The following is a 17,377-nucleotide window of genomic DNA, read 5'->3' as shown; positions in this document are numbered from 1 at the left end:
TCTGACTTCAGCTCCTGGTGCTGTATGTGGTAGTGATTATGGCCATGTTTTATTGCTCAGATATCGGGTAGTTTTTCTGATGAGCCTACTTCACACAATAACATGGCTCCAGTGAGACATTCTGATACATACTGACAAGCCTACTGAAGGATGCTAGAGGTTAGTGTACATTTCAGTTTTGAGAGATTATTTAAATTCTCTTTAGTTATTTATGTCAAGTCTTGAATTTGATGTATATGTTGTAGGAAGAAATAAGTATGAATGATGCATTCAGTGTATTTTTGTGCCATGGTTTGTGTGTAAGGAATATGTTCATAGGTTTATACTAGCCTAACGACCACCAGGGTCTTTACAAGTCCAAAATCAGGGTTCATTTTTAAATATTATCCTAATTCAATTAAAAGTTCGTAAGAGAATAAGTGTTTTCATCAGCCTGGATTTCCTAAAGACTTAGAAGAATGAACTTGAATGTCTGACATTACTGACTGAACACTCTTCAGTGATTTACCATTAATATTGCTTTCATTGTTTTTTAGTCTTGATAACTGTTGTTGTGGTGTGAGTGATAGATAAAGTTAGGAAGTGAGTGAAGAGGGTGAGCAAGGAGGTGTAAGGTATAAATAGGAACTTTTACTCCTTGAAGGTTGTATATAGATGAGGTGCTAGAGGGAAAAATTTGTAATAAAACCTTTATTGGCTATATTGTGGTGCTTTTTGTGTTGTGGCACATCAATACCAGTGTTGTTCAGATGAATAGGAACTTGTTCATATTTAGGAATATCGTTAGCATATGGTTGAACAAGAACAGAGGCACATTTTGCCTGAGAACTATTTCAGAATGGTTTTAAAGGACTAGAAGTAGGGTATTGACCTGATGGATATAACTAACTAAGGAGTACCAGGCCTTAGCAGTACAGTATAAATGTAAGTCATGCCCTGAGTATGAGTTGCAAGTTACAAAGTCATGTTTCAGTCTCTGTTACAGCTTCCTGAGTAATTTTTAGAGATGTTCCAGGTTATCTGGTATGCGTATGAGTGTGGAGTCATCAGCGTATTGTATTAGGGAGGCCTGCCGTGTGGATCAGTGGAGGATGCTAGTGTTAAAGAGGAGGAAACCAGTGACAGAGCCCAGTGGTACAATGGTGGTGACTGGGAGGTATGGAAAGAGGGTAGAGTGCCATTTTACTGACTGACACCTATTGGACAAGTAGGTTTTGAGCCACAGAAGAGTGGGCTTAGACAAGTTTAAAAATATTGCTATTTCTTGTGTGGAGCTTTTCTCCCCGAGCCTCTACTGAAAAAGGACCTGTGTCCAGTCGGAATTTCCCATTAAACAAATGTAAATAAAATAAATAAAAATAGGGGGGGCTAGTTTATCATTTCTCTAGCTTTGTTAACAGTATCTATAAAGGTTAGAAGTGCAGTGTTAGTACTATGGGAGGTGTGCAAGCCATATTTTGTGGGGGGTGGTAGTTCCTCCTGCAGGAGATAGTTTAGCAAATGTTTTTGAGTACATATTTCAAGTATTTCAGAGAGGATGGATGAAAAAGCCAGTACAGTTCAGTCATCTGATTTTTGATCAGCTGTACTACATTTTTCCCTTTTGGCCATAAAAACTTGCTGCTAAAGGAGAGTATCCTGTGTACATAATATACAATGTATGTATATTAACTTGTGAGTGGAGCGGGCATGTTTATTGTGACAGAGTGGCTAAAGACTTATCAATGGTTCTTTTCTCAAAGACCCAGAATCATAGACAATTTTCACATATTATTGTAATTCACTTAAAAAGATAATGCAACAACAGGTTTGGATAACCATTCATTTTCTGAACACAAGAAATATGAAATATGAAACTGATGTTGAACATTATTGACTGAACGTAAACCTTGTTGATTTATGAGGAAATCAATTTTTGCAAAGGATATTAGCCTTATAAGCTCATTATCATTTCTCTGAATCGAACATAAGAGTTGTTAGGCCTGACCAAGCTAGTTGATAGAGTCTTCGGAAACTCAAAGTCCATATAGTTGAGACCATATGATCGAGTTTTCAGAAGTTTTAAAAGTAGTTATCCAAAATGTATCTATTTACTCTTTTTGGTGTTTTTTCTATTTTTGTCTGCTTGTATAGACTTGGTGGGGGTCACTGAGAGAGTCTGTCATTGTACCTCTGGTGGTGAATTTGGTAGGATGTCCTATTATGATCCAGTTTAATAAGGATTTTTATATCTTGCTATGATGTATGGAGCTATTAAGTAGTTGTGTGAAACCGTGCAAGTTCATGCTAGATGTAGGGGAGTTAGAGGCTATATCCAAACAACTGATATTGATGTCACCTAGTAGTATTTTTTCTTCTGAAATTGTTATGGAAATCTTCCAGTGTAGTTAGAGTGTGGCCAGGAGGAATGTTAAGGACAGTAGTACATATTTGCTTGTATCTGGTTATTTTCATGAATGTTATAAAAAGCTCTGTTGAATTGAACTTTGGTATTGGTTTGTTATAGATGTAAATGTGGTAGCTATCCACCTGTGATGGACATTTTGATGTAGGTAGTTGGCACTGATGGCATTGCACAACCACTGGGTATAATTATTATTTATTGTATGTAGTTTCCAGTTAATGTTTGGGTAGTTAAAGTCACTCTAAAGTGGATGGGTGTAATAGGTTTAGATATCACATTACTGAGGTAGGTATCATACCCCCTCTGGAAATAATGAAAGGATTTGTGGTTGGTCGTAATGGACTCTATTTAGTGCACCAGAAATACACAAGAGTTTAAAAAATGGTGTCTGGAGGGATTTGGTACGAGATAATTAGTGAACAGATAAATGAGTCTACCTCCCTACCACTCACAGATGGTCTGACAGAATGGAAAGGCAGCACACTGAAACCAAGTTTCAGTACCAGTGTATATATGTCTTTATGTGTGTGTGTGTGTGTTTTCAAGTGTAGAGAATGCCCCCAGAATTAGGCCGTTTTTCTTCAAACTTCTTGTGTTGATCAGTGCCAACTTAATGTAGGCTGGACCTGAATCTGCTAAGCTGGGAAGTCCAAGATATGGAACTTGCCTATAAAAGGCATTATGGAATAGAAAAAGTATTAGCCAGTATGCAGAAACTCTAAGTAGAGAAAAACAGAGAAGTAACTCAGTTAAAACAATGACTGTTTAAACAGGAAACAATCATCCAGACAGTTATGTTCAGATATTGTATATTTAGATGCATGAGAATGAATAGGAAAGGGGAAGGCATGAAGGAAGATTTCTATACAAGGAACTGAAAAGGCTCTTTGCAGCTAGAGGAAAACTGTTTAAGTTCTCAGAGATTGGAGACAAGCATATCTATGTGAGAGATTCCCCACTGGTGTATTATAGCAATAACCCACGCCTGGGTGTTGGTAATGCTGGATTTACCCACGGTTGGCGTGGTTTGGTCCCGAGGGTGGCGCCCGTGGTACCAAACAAAGCCAACCGTGGGTAAATACAGCATTACCCACACCCAGAAGTGGGTTATTGCTATTATACCATGACATTATTTAAGAAAAGAAACTATTACTTTTCTTAAATAATGGCATAGTATAATGCCTGTTTACTGCCCTTCCGCAGATGTCTGGCATCTGCGGCAGTTCTGATGTACTGCGTGCCTGCGCGGTACATCAGAGCTTGTAAAAAGCAACGGAGAAAGCAAGATCTCCGTTGCTTTTTCTGTTTTGCTATGTTAAATGGGTTTAACATAGCGAGACAGTTTTAAAATAAGCAGCGGAGATGCCCGTTGCTTATTTTAAAACTGTCTCGCTATGTTAAACCCATTTAACATAGCGAAAAAAGCAACGGAGATCTTGCTTTCTCCGTTGCTTTTTAAAACCTGTCTCACTATGTTAAATGGGTTTAGCATAGTGTGACAGCTTTAAAATAAGCAACAGAGATCTCCGTTGCTTATTTTAAAGCTGTCTCGCTATGTTAAACCCATTTAACATAGCGAGACAGTGTTTTAAAAGTAAAGTTATACTAATGGAAAAAAAGCCCGGGCGACCGGACCTTTTTCCATTAATATAACTTGATTTACAATGTGCATGCTGGCCAATCAGCGTGCACGTTTTAGGGGGGAGGGTCATGGTATAATATAAACATAAAGCCCTACCAGTGAAGCATCCACTCATGATAGCCTGTCCTGAAACTTCCCAGTGAGTTTGAAATTGTATTCTTCTCTGAAAGAATGCAAGTTGCCTAATGGAATAAGTCATGATGAATTGCTAAATCTTATGCAATCTTAGTCAGTCTGCAAAGGGGCTAAAACTTTATTCCACCCTGTTCAATTTATGTACCATATTACTGTGGTGCTGTCTGACACCTTTAAGAAAATGTGTGGTGACCATAGTTGATTCAGAACTTTTAGAGCACTTGTAAAAATACATAATTTCTATAACATAGATGTTTTCACGCCTGTGTTCTGATTACCGCATTCTCTGTCCCTTGATACCCTGGGAAACAGCACTTGTAGCAAAATCTGAAGCATCTGTGGTCACTGTCTGAGTGGGGATGAAGGAGAAAAAGGGACTCCTGTGTTGGATATAACATGTTTGGCCCACAGAAGTTTTTTCTTTACAAAGTTTAGAACTGGAATAAGAGACAGAACAAGAATTTTGGGCCCAAACAGACTTGAGGAACTGGATATTTCTTATGTGAAATATGGCATGAAGAATCATCAGGTGGGGGGGCTGTCTGCATTTTGAAAGCATTTATTTAAGTGTTTGCTGAAATAAAAAAAAAACATAATTTCTGTTTGTCTGTTTGGTTGGTTTGTTGCTTCCAGATGCCAGAAGGGTGAATTAACAGGGGACTTGGATGCTTAGATGTTTGATAGTTGTATATTGTTAAAAGGCACTTGCAAGTTTCTTTTAGTGTGCTTTTACATTAAGAAATTCCAGGGTCATCCATATTGTGGCAGAAGGTATTTAGCTGGGCTCTGAGTTGGGAAGCTCTCAGTAGAGCTCAAAAGGTGTTTGTTTATTGGCCAGAGGACACAGGAGTTAGGTTTCAGTTTTTATTTCTGTCTACTATAAATTAGGCATATTTGTGCAGATCTTTTCTCTTCCACAAAGCTTAGTAATGTTTTACAGGTGTTTCCACTGCACTTAGAGCCATCCAGGCTGAGATAAGCATATTTTCCTGATTATTTCCCTTGCTTTGGTGAGTGACTGCTACTGATCAATTGCATTTTAAAAGCATTTATTTAACTTTTTGATGAAAAAATATATCATTTCTCTGTTTGTTTTCTTGCTTCTGATGACTTCTTCTCTGATGTAGGTATGTAAGATTTATCAGCTTGCCCCCATTGCACTATATGTAAATGAGTATCTGTAATGTGAATTTTGAAAGTCATGAGTCACTTTATCAGTGTGCTGGATTAGATAAGCTGTTGGAGTATTTTTTTTTTATTTTCTCCACTGTAATGTGATAGTGGAATTGGTATATATAAGACGGGGTGGTGGAGTTAACAGCAATAAAATACAGTAAAAAGTATGCAGCAGGCAATAAAAAGTGCTATATATATATAAATTACTAGAAGCAATAACCAGTAAAAATAAGCCAAAATAAAGGATACTTATTGTTATAAATCTCAGATCAGAGTTGTAGTCAATGTCCCTCCTCCACTTGGCTCAGTGTGTATAGACCCACTGTTAATAGAAGCTGTTGGTCACATTGTAATTTACATTGAGAAATAATACAATCAAGGGTTCAAAAACAATTGCAGAATTAAGTGATACAAGATTGGCAGTAGATTGGTAAATGTTTTACTGTATCAGGACATAGAGTAGCCTTTGCTATACCGCATAATGAATATTGTACCACACTGTGAACTCTAGTTACACATACTATGTTACATTGATCATACCTCTCAACCTTGTAGTACAAGATATCTAGGCAAAGCCAAAATTAATGGGGAACAAAGGCCAAAACTAGGGACAAATTTTAAATATTGCTTGTACAATCTTAGAAAGTTGTTGGAATAAAAGGTTTTGTGTTACCATACATTTTCTGAAGGATATGAAGGCTGAAACTGAAATGGCTGTCATTATTTTATTAATTCAGTCCTCACTGATGTGCCAGAAAACCAAATGTTTTATCAAGAACTTATAAACAAAGACACTGGCAACCTTCTAACACTGGACCTCACCCAGTTTGGTTTCATGAAGGGTTGATCTTGTCTCATCAACCTTATTGACTTCTTCGAATCAGTCTCCAGAGCCATGGACAAGGGTAAGATGGTCCACACAGCCTACCTGGACCTCGCCAAGGCCTTTGACACCATCCCCCACTCTGGAATCATAGATAAACTTACTAAGCTGGGCATTAATCCCTACGTCACTCAACAGGTCGCAAACTGGCTTACTGACAGAACCCACACTGTAAAAGTAGTCGACTCCAAATCCAGCTCCAGACAAGTGGAATAACCTGAAGTCCTGGGACCTCTCTTGTCTTGCATCTACTTCTTCAAAGTACAGACCAACACCAAGGGACTCCGGCTAACAAAGTTCACATATGACTGCAAACTGGGAGCTATTATCGAATCCCCAAGTGATGTGGATATTCTGCAAAAGGGCCTTACAGAGACAAATGCTTGGTGACAGAGCCATGGGCTCAAGCTCAATGCCAAGAAATGTATAGTTATCCCCTTTGGGAAAAAACATGTACCCATAAATTACCACATAAGTGGCAGTACACTAAACACTGAAAGTGTGATAAGGGACTTAGGGACACAGGTGGACAGTGGTCTCACCTTCAATAACCACATCGCCACGACAGTCAGTAAATCCTTCTATGTGGCACATCTCATCACTAAGGGCTTTTCATCCATAAAAAAGGAGGTCATTGTCTCACTGTACTCATCCCTCTTTAGACCCATTATAGAGTACAATGCCCCATTCGGTATGTACCTCACAAGACAACTCCAACAGTTGGAAAGGCTGCAGAAATACCTCACTAAAAGAATCACAGGCCTAAAGCAGATGCCTTATGCTGACCGTCTAAAAAACTCCAGATACTCTGTCACATATTGTCTACTCAGAGGCGATCTCTGCTTAACATACAAGGCCATGTCAAACCCAGAGCTGTTGGACATGCTACACTTAAAGAAATCCCAGTCCCTCAGAGCCACGTGTTCCAGGGATCTAAACCTGGTCATCACAATGAACAAAACATGCTGGAAGGATAGGTTCCTGTCCCAGAGACTGCCCATACATGTCAAATAGAGTGCCTCTTTGGCCCTCTTCAAAAAAACCTTGACAGCTCAATGGGAGATTGGAAATTCACCCTGGGGATCACATCAGTTGCCCTGCTAGACAGGGGACCAGGAAAGTAAATGTCCTGGGTAGAAATAGCCGGGGAACCGTTAAGGCTAGGCTTGTATAGACCCTAAGGCTGTTAGCCTAGTACCAACATATGAACCTAGGAACAGCTCTAAAATATGAGACAAAAATCTAGACATTCTGTGAAAATCTGAACAGTTGGGAGCTGTCACTGATAGTTTTGTATGTTCAACAAAACTAAGAAAATGTAAATTCACACAACGTCTCATTGAAAGACTAGTAAACACACACTATTTTACACCGAGATATATAAATCTGGAAGTGGGCAAGTAGGAGAAGGATTTCTGGATGAAACAGGTGAGAAGGGGAAGTATAGCTAGGTGTGGTGAGGTTGGGAGGAGTGAGAAAGTTGAAGGCTTGGTAAGCAAAGATTCAGGGTAATGAATTATACAAGTAGAGGAGGAAAAAGACAGAAAGGGGAGATTTATGAAAAGGACCTTTATAGGGGATAGCAGCAAATTGTTTGTTGTATGGGGTAGTCCAGACACCACTACATTTCTACCACTACATGCATAGTCTGTAAGAAAACAAAGTACTCTAAATATCTTTGAGGTGCATATGCAGAATCAGATGGAGTTTCCTATCTGCCAGTTCTGCTCATACTGAGCATTCTTGGTACAAACGAGATATGCCATGGAAGGCCAGGTTGGTTTTGCAAGTAATGCTGCCATAGGAGAGGAATTATTGCTCTTAGACAATTCCTTATGTATAGAAGTTGGTGTCCACCACCATAGTAGATCCCATAGTTCTTTGTGGAGCAATGGCATATCTTATGATGTTTCCCACAGAAAGGTTGGTATTCACTACATTTTGGCATAGTTGGACTTTCCCAGTAAATGAATTTTAATAAATAATAGAGAAGATGGCAACACAGTCAGACAGGGTATTTTGATGTAGCGTGCGTATACAATCACAGTATTTACAGAGTCTGTGGCTCTGCCATAGAAGCTAAGACCTCCTGAATCAATGTAAATGACTAAAAAATATTTTTGACAAGTGCAAGTGTATACCATGTTTTCCCTTTTGTGAGTCCACGACTGAAGTGGGTGTCCATTATGTGATAAAGGCTGGCAAAATTATAGGGTATACAGAGCAGGCATTATGAAAAGAAACTAAGAAGTTGTCTTTCTGTGCAGACATTTATTCAAGCTACACAGGGTACTCTCTATTTCTTCCCTCGCGTTACTTTATGAATATACAGTGGATTGTTCTGCCTTACTAGAAGTGCACAGTCAGCATATAAGAACATGCATCCACAGACCCCAGGATTATAAACCTCTATAATTGTTGCATTGTTGCAAAGCTATGACTACAGTACTACCATAAAGAAAAAAATATATGCTGTTTTATTGTGCATTGTACTGTCACCAGGAATAACACAAATGCTATCATTCCTAAACAGTGATGGGTGCGTGTAGCAGCCTAATCAAAGAAATACCACTTGCAGAAGCAGTGTCACCTGTGAAAGAGGTACTGGACTGAAATGGGGTAGCAAATATGAGAGGTTAGTTTTAAAAATGCTGGTTGTGCATGAACTTGACCATAGTGGCAGCTTTGGAATTGAACCGATCTGCATGGCCATTTATTCATTATCTATCGTCAAAGTATATTGTTTTGCATTGTTTTACTGCACTTACAGTTTGATTACATAAGCAGCCATACTCTATTTATACTTTCATAGGAAGCCTTATAGCTTTATTATTTAGTTTATATGTTAGTCCCAGGTTAGCTTACGTTTGAGTAAAACATTAAGTATTTTCCAGTATCATTGTATCTGCCCAGTCATTGCCACCAGAACATATACTTTGTGCACTGGGTGTATTGTATCAGTTTTCTTTGACTATGACCATGATTTTATATCACAGATTTCCATGTTCCACCATTTGGCTTCATGCTTGTTCTGTCTGTGCTGCATTCTACTTGAAGATCTTATGATCATGTGAAGAAATACAGCAGAATCTTTCTATGCAGTCATAGATGCTAACATAGAAATGGACCAGTACTTGATTATATATCACCGCTAGTTGATAATAAATAGGGTCTGGCCCCATATCTCTGATATACAGAGACAGTCAGTAGCACCCAAACTAACATATCCTTCACATAATCTCTAACAACTTCCCAACTAACATACCTCTCCTAATAAATGTCTGTGATACATAGGGACACAATTGGGTTGTGTTGCATGACTAGGCTTGGGTTGCGTGACCAGGCTTATTAAGGCCCTGGTAGTTGTTAGCCTATATACTTGTGAACCTTTGTTAACTTGAGGCTGAACTCCCATAATAAGCCAGTTGTAAGTCCAGTGCTAACCCCCATTTTTATTCTCTTTGGATTTAAGTTACTCTTTTTAGGCCTGATAGGGCTGCCAGGACATCATCACTTGAGACATTCTCAGCTCCCAATATGCTTATATGGTACAGTTAACTACTTGACCAAAGTCCATGTAGCATATGCCAACTATCTCTTGGAGTCATCTGACCAAAGAATGTCGTCATTTTATCCAAACTGTCCTACATGAGGAATTCCTTTGCATCTCTGAAAAAAAATCTCTCATTCATACGTGGCAATCAGTACATGAAGACTAACACAACCATAAAACAGAAACAGTAGCAACAGTGGTTACTTTTGGCAACAAAGGGCACAGGCAGCATAGTAGTAGAATCTTATAACTTGGTTTCCTTACCCACAAATGGTGCAACCCTGAAGGATATTCATATTAGCAAGAGGGATTTGTGAGGTGCAGCCACCCACAACATGTAAGACAACCTTTATGGGCTCATTTGAGTAACAGGGGAGTTATATATAAATGCAAAGTATGTTAAGGAGTTGGCACTTGAGCAGTACAAATAACTAGTACTACAGAACATTAACATAGAGGTAAAAGACTACCCTCCCCCCACACTATTTTAAGATTCCCCTTCCAAGGCTGCATAGTTTTTGGGACAAGCACTTGTTACTATAAACTCTGTAATTCACTTGGTACAAAGTTGTGTGAGTTCAGACTAGTGGGCTTATTCAAGTAGAAGGACTGGGTGGAACAGTCCTGACATGGGGTGCAGCAGAAATGGCAAGATGCATTACTGTTCTTTCCTTGTTTTTATTTGTCAGGTTATTATTTCACATTGATTTTTTTATATCACTTTTCAGTAGCTTGCAGGTACCCTTCATTTATGTTTGGTATATTGTTTTTCTATGACATGTGAGTTGGGATTGTAAAACAGCCTTTTATACGTTTATTGCAAACCCTGATTCCTTTTGGTATGGCGTTTGTTAGACAGGAGGAATGCATTTCATCCACTTTATAAAACTTTGTAGTGGTGGCACAGTGAGCTTTTAGGTTGCATATGATTTGTAATGCAATGTGGTAAGCTGCATAAACAAGCAGAAAAGAAAAAAATACTGTCTGTGTATATTAACACAGCTTTAGGAGAGTTCAGATTTTACAGCATTCTTGAATAAGCTCACTAAACTTCTTTCTGGATGGTACCCATGCTGAATGGTTTTACAGATGGGTCTATATTAGAAAACCAAAAGTTGTTTTCAGCGAATGCTCACATGAGCAAAAACACTGGATATCGAACTCCTTATTGTGGGGGGCTGTACCCCCCACATCTCCTCTAACTATATATTCCAACTCTGAGCTTGCACTACAGTGAGGAAAGGGCAAACATCCCACCTCCTCACTGTACCAGACCCCACAAACACACTTTCGATTTCCAGCATTTTCGCTATTGTGAGCGTTCACTGAAAACAACTTTCGGTTATCTGATATAGACCCTTTACAGATGACCTTCCTGAAGCACTGTTTGCATGTTAGGACCAGGGACAATCCTTTAGCAATGTGGAACAGTAGTCTGTCTTTTCCACATGTCTACTATTGAAAGTTGACAGCTATTGAGTGCTTCTAATGCAACAGTGCACCTGTTTTCTGTCACATTCTGATTAGTCCTCTTCCAACAACAGTAATGCATCCTGTACTGCTCATCTAGGGACATAGTTGTGGTGCTCTTTTCTCATATAACAAACAGCAGTAGGACATTATGTAAAAGCACATCAATGAGCAGTAAAATCCAATACATCTTTTTCCATTAGATGTACATCCAAACAAGTGTGCTGCAGAAAATATTTAAAAAAAAATCACATTTATGTCTGCCTCCAAAGTGAAAGATGCAAAAAAAAAAAAAAAAAAAAAGTAGCTCATATAAGCACTTCTTCCCTACATTTCTAAGTGTAGTGATATGGTTTTACTATCAGCATGGGGCTGTAAATAAAATGAGCACACAGAAGAAACTGTTAGGATTTCCTGAAGAGTTAAATTACCCTTCCCCCCAAGGTACTGAAACCTGAGCCATCACACTAAAAGCTGTCTGAATGTAAACAATAGGATCACCTGACCTACCAGCTTAATCAAAACAATGAGATCTGCAGGGAATCTTGACACTCTCCCTTTAAGCACTTAAGAGTACTTGCATATCTATTTTGTGACACTGTGCAGGCCACTCCTAATAGCCTGGCTCTTGGTCAAACTACCATTTGGATTAATAGTAACATTACACAGTAAAAATGGACACCCTTTGCTAAGGGACCTTAAAGTAGCTGATACGTCGTGGCTGGTGGCAGTGAAAACTACATTATAGTCTGGGCAGAAGGGAGCATAGCTAGTAAACCTGTGTCAGCCTTTCCCCAGGTAGGGGTGTTAGTGTGTGTGTAAATCAAACCTCAAAGTGTATGTGTGTGTCAGCTACTTCGGCAGGGACACGAAGCACTGGTTGGACAGAGAGGGCTGCTGGAGGTCTTGGCTTGGTCACTCAGCTGTGATCTTAACCCTACAGCTGTGCCAGTGGGGAGTCTGACTGCTGACTGTGGTCTCTGTGTGCTCTTAAGGGAAACTGCACTTTATTGTGTGTGTACTTGCCATCCTCCCAGTGTGCATGTCCCCCACTGTTGCCAGTGGTGAGTATTGAGACTCCCTGATTACTGTGCCAGTGCTGCGGTATCACAGATGGCACTGGCATATGATGTGATGGCACTGGTGGCACTGACATGTTATCTAATGAGACTGGTGGTACTGGCATGTGATATGATTTAATTAGTGGCACTGGAATACGATGCAATGGGACTGATGGCACTTACGTGTGATGTGATGGGACTAGTGGCAGTGACATGAAGCTTGTGCAACTTGGTGCTTTTTAAGTTCAGTTCTAAACTGTGTATGAGGGGAATTCTCTTTGGGAGGTTGATAGTGATTCCCAGAGTTTAGAGGCTAACAGAGAAAGCATGAATGATGCAGTGTTTTTTAGTTGAAGGTGTGGCCATACTGGTATTGGGAGTGTGAGATTGAATTAAAAGGTTTTATGAAATTGTTTGTGTGCTGTAAGTGAGGATATGTCAGAAGTAAGGGTTTTGTAAGGGGGGAGGGGAGGGAGGCCAGTCTTTTACTTGAGAAGAAAAAGCATATACTATTGGAGATTACTAGCAGGGTGGTTGTCTTTTTCTTTAATGCTGTGACAATGATGCACAGTCTATATCCTAGGTGGGCAAGTAGAATTCATTTGCTATGGCTGCCTTTGCGGAAAGTCTTCTGGCTCAGAAAAGTAGCGAATTAATTTTCTTGAATGTTTTTTCAATGTGGTTTTGAAAAACAAGAGATGAGTCAAACCAAACTGCCAAGTATTTGAACAAAGTGGTTGTTTCTATCAGGAAATTATATCAGCAATGTGATGTGTCTTAGGAAGTTTGATGAATCCTTGGTATGTGCCAAACATCATGGAGTTCCTTTTAGAAGGGTTTAATAAGAACTTTCCCTGTAAAAGCCATTGCCCGAGTTAAAATCTGGTCATTTTGGAGATGAGATTATATCTCAGGATGCAACTGGTTGGATCTAAAGATGACCATGCCACCTCAGTATATCACTGGAATATGCAGTAATCTGCAAGACAGTTTATTAACATAGTTTATGGAGAAAAGAAGAGAGACACCTTGAGGAGTACTGCTGCAGTAGAAATATCCTAATTTCATTTTAAAGGATCTGCTTGAAAGATTTCTTTAAATGAGAACCGCACCCACAGACTCAAAAAAAGTGTTTATTTCATAATGGTTTGGTGTTTCCTACATTTTAACACCATGTTGGGACTATTTACAGGTTCTTAAATATGTTTATATGTCATTTCTGAGTCTGTCCACATGGGGTCTGGCATCTTGAAGTAATTCCGATTGTTTAGTCTAGCTCTAGGTATCCCACAATGCAGTGTTTTCCTGTAAAAAATTACATCATGCAGGCCTTTTTTCTTCCTAAAGCTCCTGTCACTGCATACATACATTGCTTTCATTCAGTCAGTTTTAAGTAACATTTCATGCTATTCCATGACTACTTAAAACACAAACAGTGCAAATGCCACAGAACAGACTTTCACAGTGCTTTTTACTGCTGCTTCTTTTTAGAATGGCTAAACTGCAGTCTTTTGTGAAGCTTGAATTGTGCTACTTTGACTCATCTCTCATCCTCATTCCCACCTAACTTACCTAGCTGTCAAAGTGCTAAGGATAATTTAACCTGTTACGTGCTGTGATTGACACTTCACAGCAGGAGACTTGACTCATGTACTGTTTCCTTGTTCTAGCCTTAACTTTCTGTATGGGTAGGTGAAGGACCAGGGAACTGTGACATCACAGCATGGGTGGGTTTTTAGGATGGTCGTGGTGATGTCAGTTTGGGGAGGGAAATGGCCAGAAAACTACCTGTATTCAGTGGCCTTGATGACATCAGTGAATTGCAGACTACAGCTGAAATAGGTGAATTGGAGACTGCAGCAAGTTTTTTTCATGCCATTGCCTTGACCTCACGTAGTCTTAGTCTGTCCTACTGTATAACCTGTTGCATCTCCTCTTTCTTTCTGTTAGTAACTTCTGCTTAACCTCCTAAACCCTCAGCTCTACTACTATAGCCCCCTCCTTTCTCGTCCCCCTCATTTTCAACATTTATTTTTCCCCCACTTCCTATCAATGTCTATACACTGTCCTTTTGAACAATGATTTTCTTTTTGTTTTTACTCTCTTATGCAGTAAATTTTGCAACCCTTAATGTTCATCATTTTTTCTTTTGTTTTTCTCTTTATAATTAATTTCGTATTTGCATTGTTATTTTTAATAGTTTTTGTCATGTATGTTTATCTTTGCTTATGTTTGCTGGGGCACTTTCCCCTTGGGTCTCCACTGAAAATGGGTTGCTTACTATAAATGCAATACAAATTAATAACCTTTTCTTTTTTACAATTATTTTGTATTGTGATTGTTATTTAATATTTGTATATTGTCACTTTATCTTTACTTATGTTTTCTGGGGCTTTTCCCCTCGCGTCTTCACTGAAAATGGGTTTGTTTGCAAACTCAGTTGGACTAACCCGGATAACAAATGTGAAATAAATAAAATAAGTACGTTTTTTGAAAGTGAAACCACCACAGTACAGTAAGGTACTGTTCTAGTGAAGAGAAACAGTCAATTTAAATATTTTAAATGCTGTATTGTTGCTTATTCATAGCAGGGGCAGTAAGGAGTAAATGGAGAAAAAAAAGACAGAGAAGTTGAGCATTTAATAACAGAATTCTATTGTTGCCCTTTAAACTAAGATGAGGTCTTCACTAATACCAGCTTCTGTCAGTTTGTCTAGTAGCACTGAATGATCAATTAGGTTGAATGCATTTGTTAAACCAATAAAGACTGACCTGGTAAGATTTTCTTTGTCCACGTTACTCAGAATTTCATCATTTAGGGTCTAGACACTGTCATGATACAACAACCATTCTAGACTCTATGTCATGTTGTGTAGAGTAGATGCTGTCAATTGCACGTGGATTATTTTATATAGGAATTTTTCAAGCTTAGGGAGTGTAGGTTTTTGTTGTTTAGGAACATGTGTTATTAAGGCTTCTTGCTAGATGTTGGGCAGGATGCTGTTTGTTAGGCTAGGAAGTTTTTGCTCCAACATTGACTGTGGAAGATGAAGAATCAGTGGGAACTGGGAGTAACAGAGTTTGTGTATCTTTGCATCAGATTTGTTTATGGAAGAACTCAGGAGAAAGTGGTGGGAAGGAGTGAAGATTTTTTTTTTGTTGACTGCTGAATTTATGGAGAAAGTCTACAGTTGTGAGATGGGTGCTGTTATAGTTTAGGACTTTGTATGGAGTGTTATCTTGAGTCTTGCTTCCTCTGAGTAAGTTTATTTCACACTGCAAATGTTTAGGTTTGTTCAGGAGGGAATGCCAAGTACACTTTTACTAAGCATCCTTATATCTGCAGATAGCTTTCTTTGACACGATTTTGGAGCATGGTGAAGCGAGACTGTAATGGATTTGTATTTTCGTTCCACTTTTAGATCAAGTTTTGGCTCTCACTTGTAGGATTTGTTAGAGTTTTTTAGTTATCCAGTTTTGTTTCTGTGGATTTAATAATTGTGCAACCAGAGGAAAATGTTTGTCCTGAATTATGATGAGGGTGCTGGCAAAGCTGGACACTGCTTCATTTAGGCCTTGCATGTTCAGGAGTGGGGCCCAGTTGTGTGCATTAGGCTGTCAATACAGTCAGAGTTGTTCGGTCTATATAATGAGAATAGAAGAGAGATTAAGGTAAAGGTTATGAAGGTTAGGAGGCAGTGCTTACTGAAGGTAATGACTGGATGGTACAGCTAGAGGCATACTGTGAATTGTTTGTGATAACTAAAGTCTAGTTAGGAGTGGTTGGACATGTTTGTGTTTGGTCACACAGGCTCAGATGCTAGTTGCATCAGGTCTAGATGGGCCAGAAGCTCTATCACATCATCAGCAAGAATTCCAAGAAAATTAATGATGAAATTTGCTAGAATAAGGATAGTGCATTTTGTGGGGGTGACAGAATATTACTAATGATTGATTTGAATATGGAAAGAAAGGTGGGGGTGGGATGTATAGAAAGGCAAGTAAAATGTGAGGTTTCTTGGTGGAGGGAAACTTTAGGAGTATCTGGCTTGAGTCAGGATCTGTGGAAGCACTGTCTTGTGCTATTATTTAAATTTGTAGAGTATAAGTGATGTAACTAATTGTACAATGGAAGAATGTGCTGGAAGTTTCATGTGGCATTGTAAGCCACAGTTCAATGACAGCTTTTTTTTGATTTGTGGTTGGAAAGAAATGCACACACTGTCAGGTTTATATCTGATACACTGTGCACTGAAAAGGGTGCAGTTAAGCGAGTGTGCAGATTGATAGGAAAGACTGCTTGAGGAGGTAAGATTCAGCTTGATGCTATATTTTGGTAAGAAACTGAAAATTACAGGGATACATTGGTAGGAAGTTTGGAAATTGAGGCTTTGGCTGGGCTGACTTATGTATGTTTAATGGTATTCTGCAGTACTGTGAATCAGATATCCCTGTATTCAATGTAGAGGATTCTTTACTTGTTATAAGAATGTGTTGGATTTGGAAGTAATGTAGAAGTAGGGTGCCAAAGGTTTTTTAGGGGTGAAGTGAGAAAGACAGTGTTTGGCTGGTTTTGAGTACTGGGTGTACATGGTGCATCGGCTGTGACAGTATGACTAGTAAATACATAGGTAGCATGGTGATGCCTGATGAAAGTATGGTGATGCACTTGTAATGGTACAGTGTGCAGCACGGTGACATCTGACATCAGTAATGGTGATGCAATTGTAATGGTACAGTGTGTACATTGTGATATCTGATGTCAGTATGATAATGCAGTTGTAATGGCACAGTGTGTAGCATGATGATGCCTGATGCCAGTATGGTGATGCAATTGTAATAGTACAATGTGTAGTATGGTGATGCAACTGTAATGGTACAGTGTGCAGCATGGTGATTCCTAATGCCAGTATGGTGATGCAATTGTAATGGTACAGTGCATAGTATGGTGATGCAACTGTAATGGTACAGTGTGTAGCATGGTGATGTCTGATGTCAGTATGGTGATGCAGTTGTAATGATACAGTGTGTAGCATGGTGTTGTCTGATGTCA

This window comes from Protopterus annectens, chromosome 14.part0, assembly GCF_019279795.1.
Source record: "Protopterus annectens isolate FY-2018-M chromosome 14.part0, PAN1.0, whole genome shotgun sequence".
Lineage (NCBI taxonomy): Eukaryota > Metazoa > Chordata > Ceratodontiformes > Protopteridae > Protopterus > Protopterus annectens.
The sequence above is the reverse complement of the archived record's forward strand: the minus strand, read 5'-3'. Positions refer to the sequence as shown.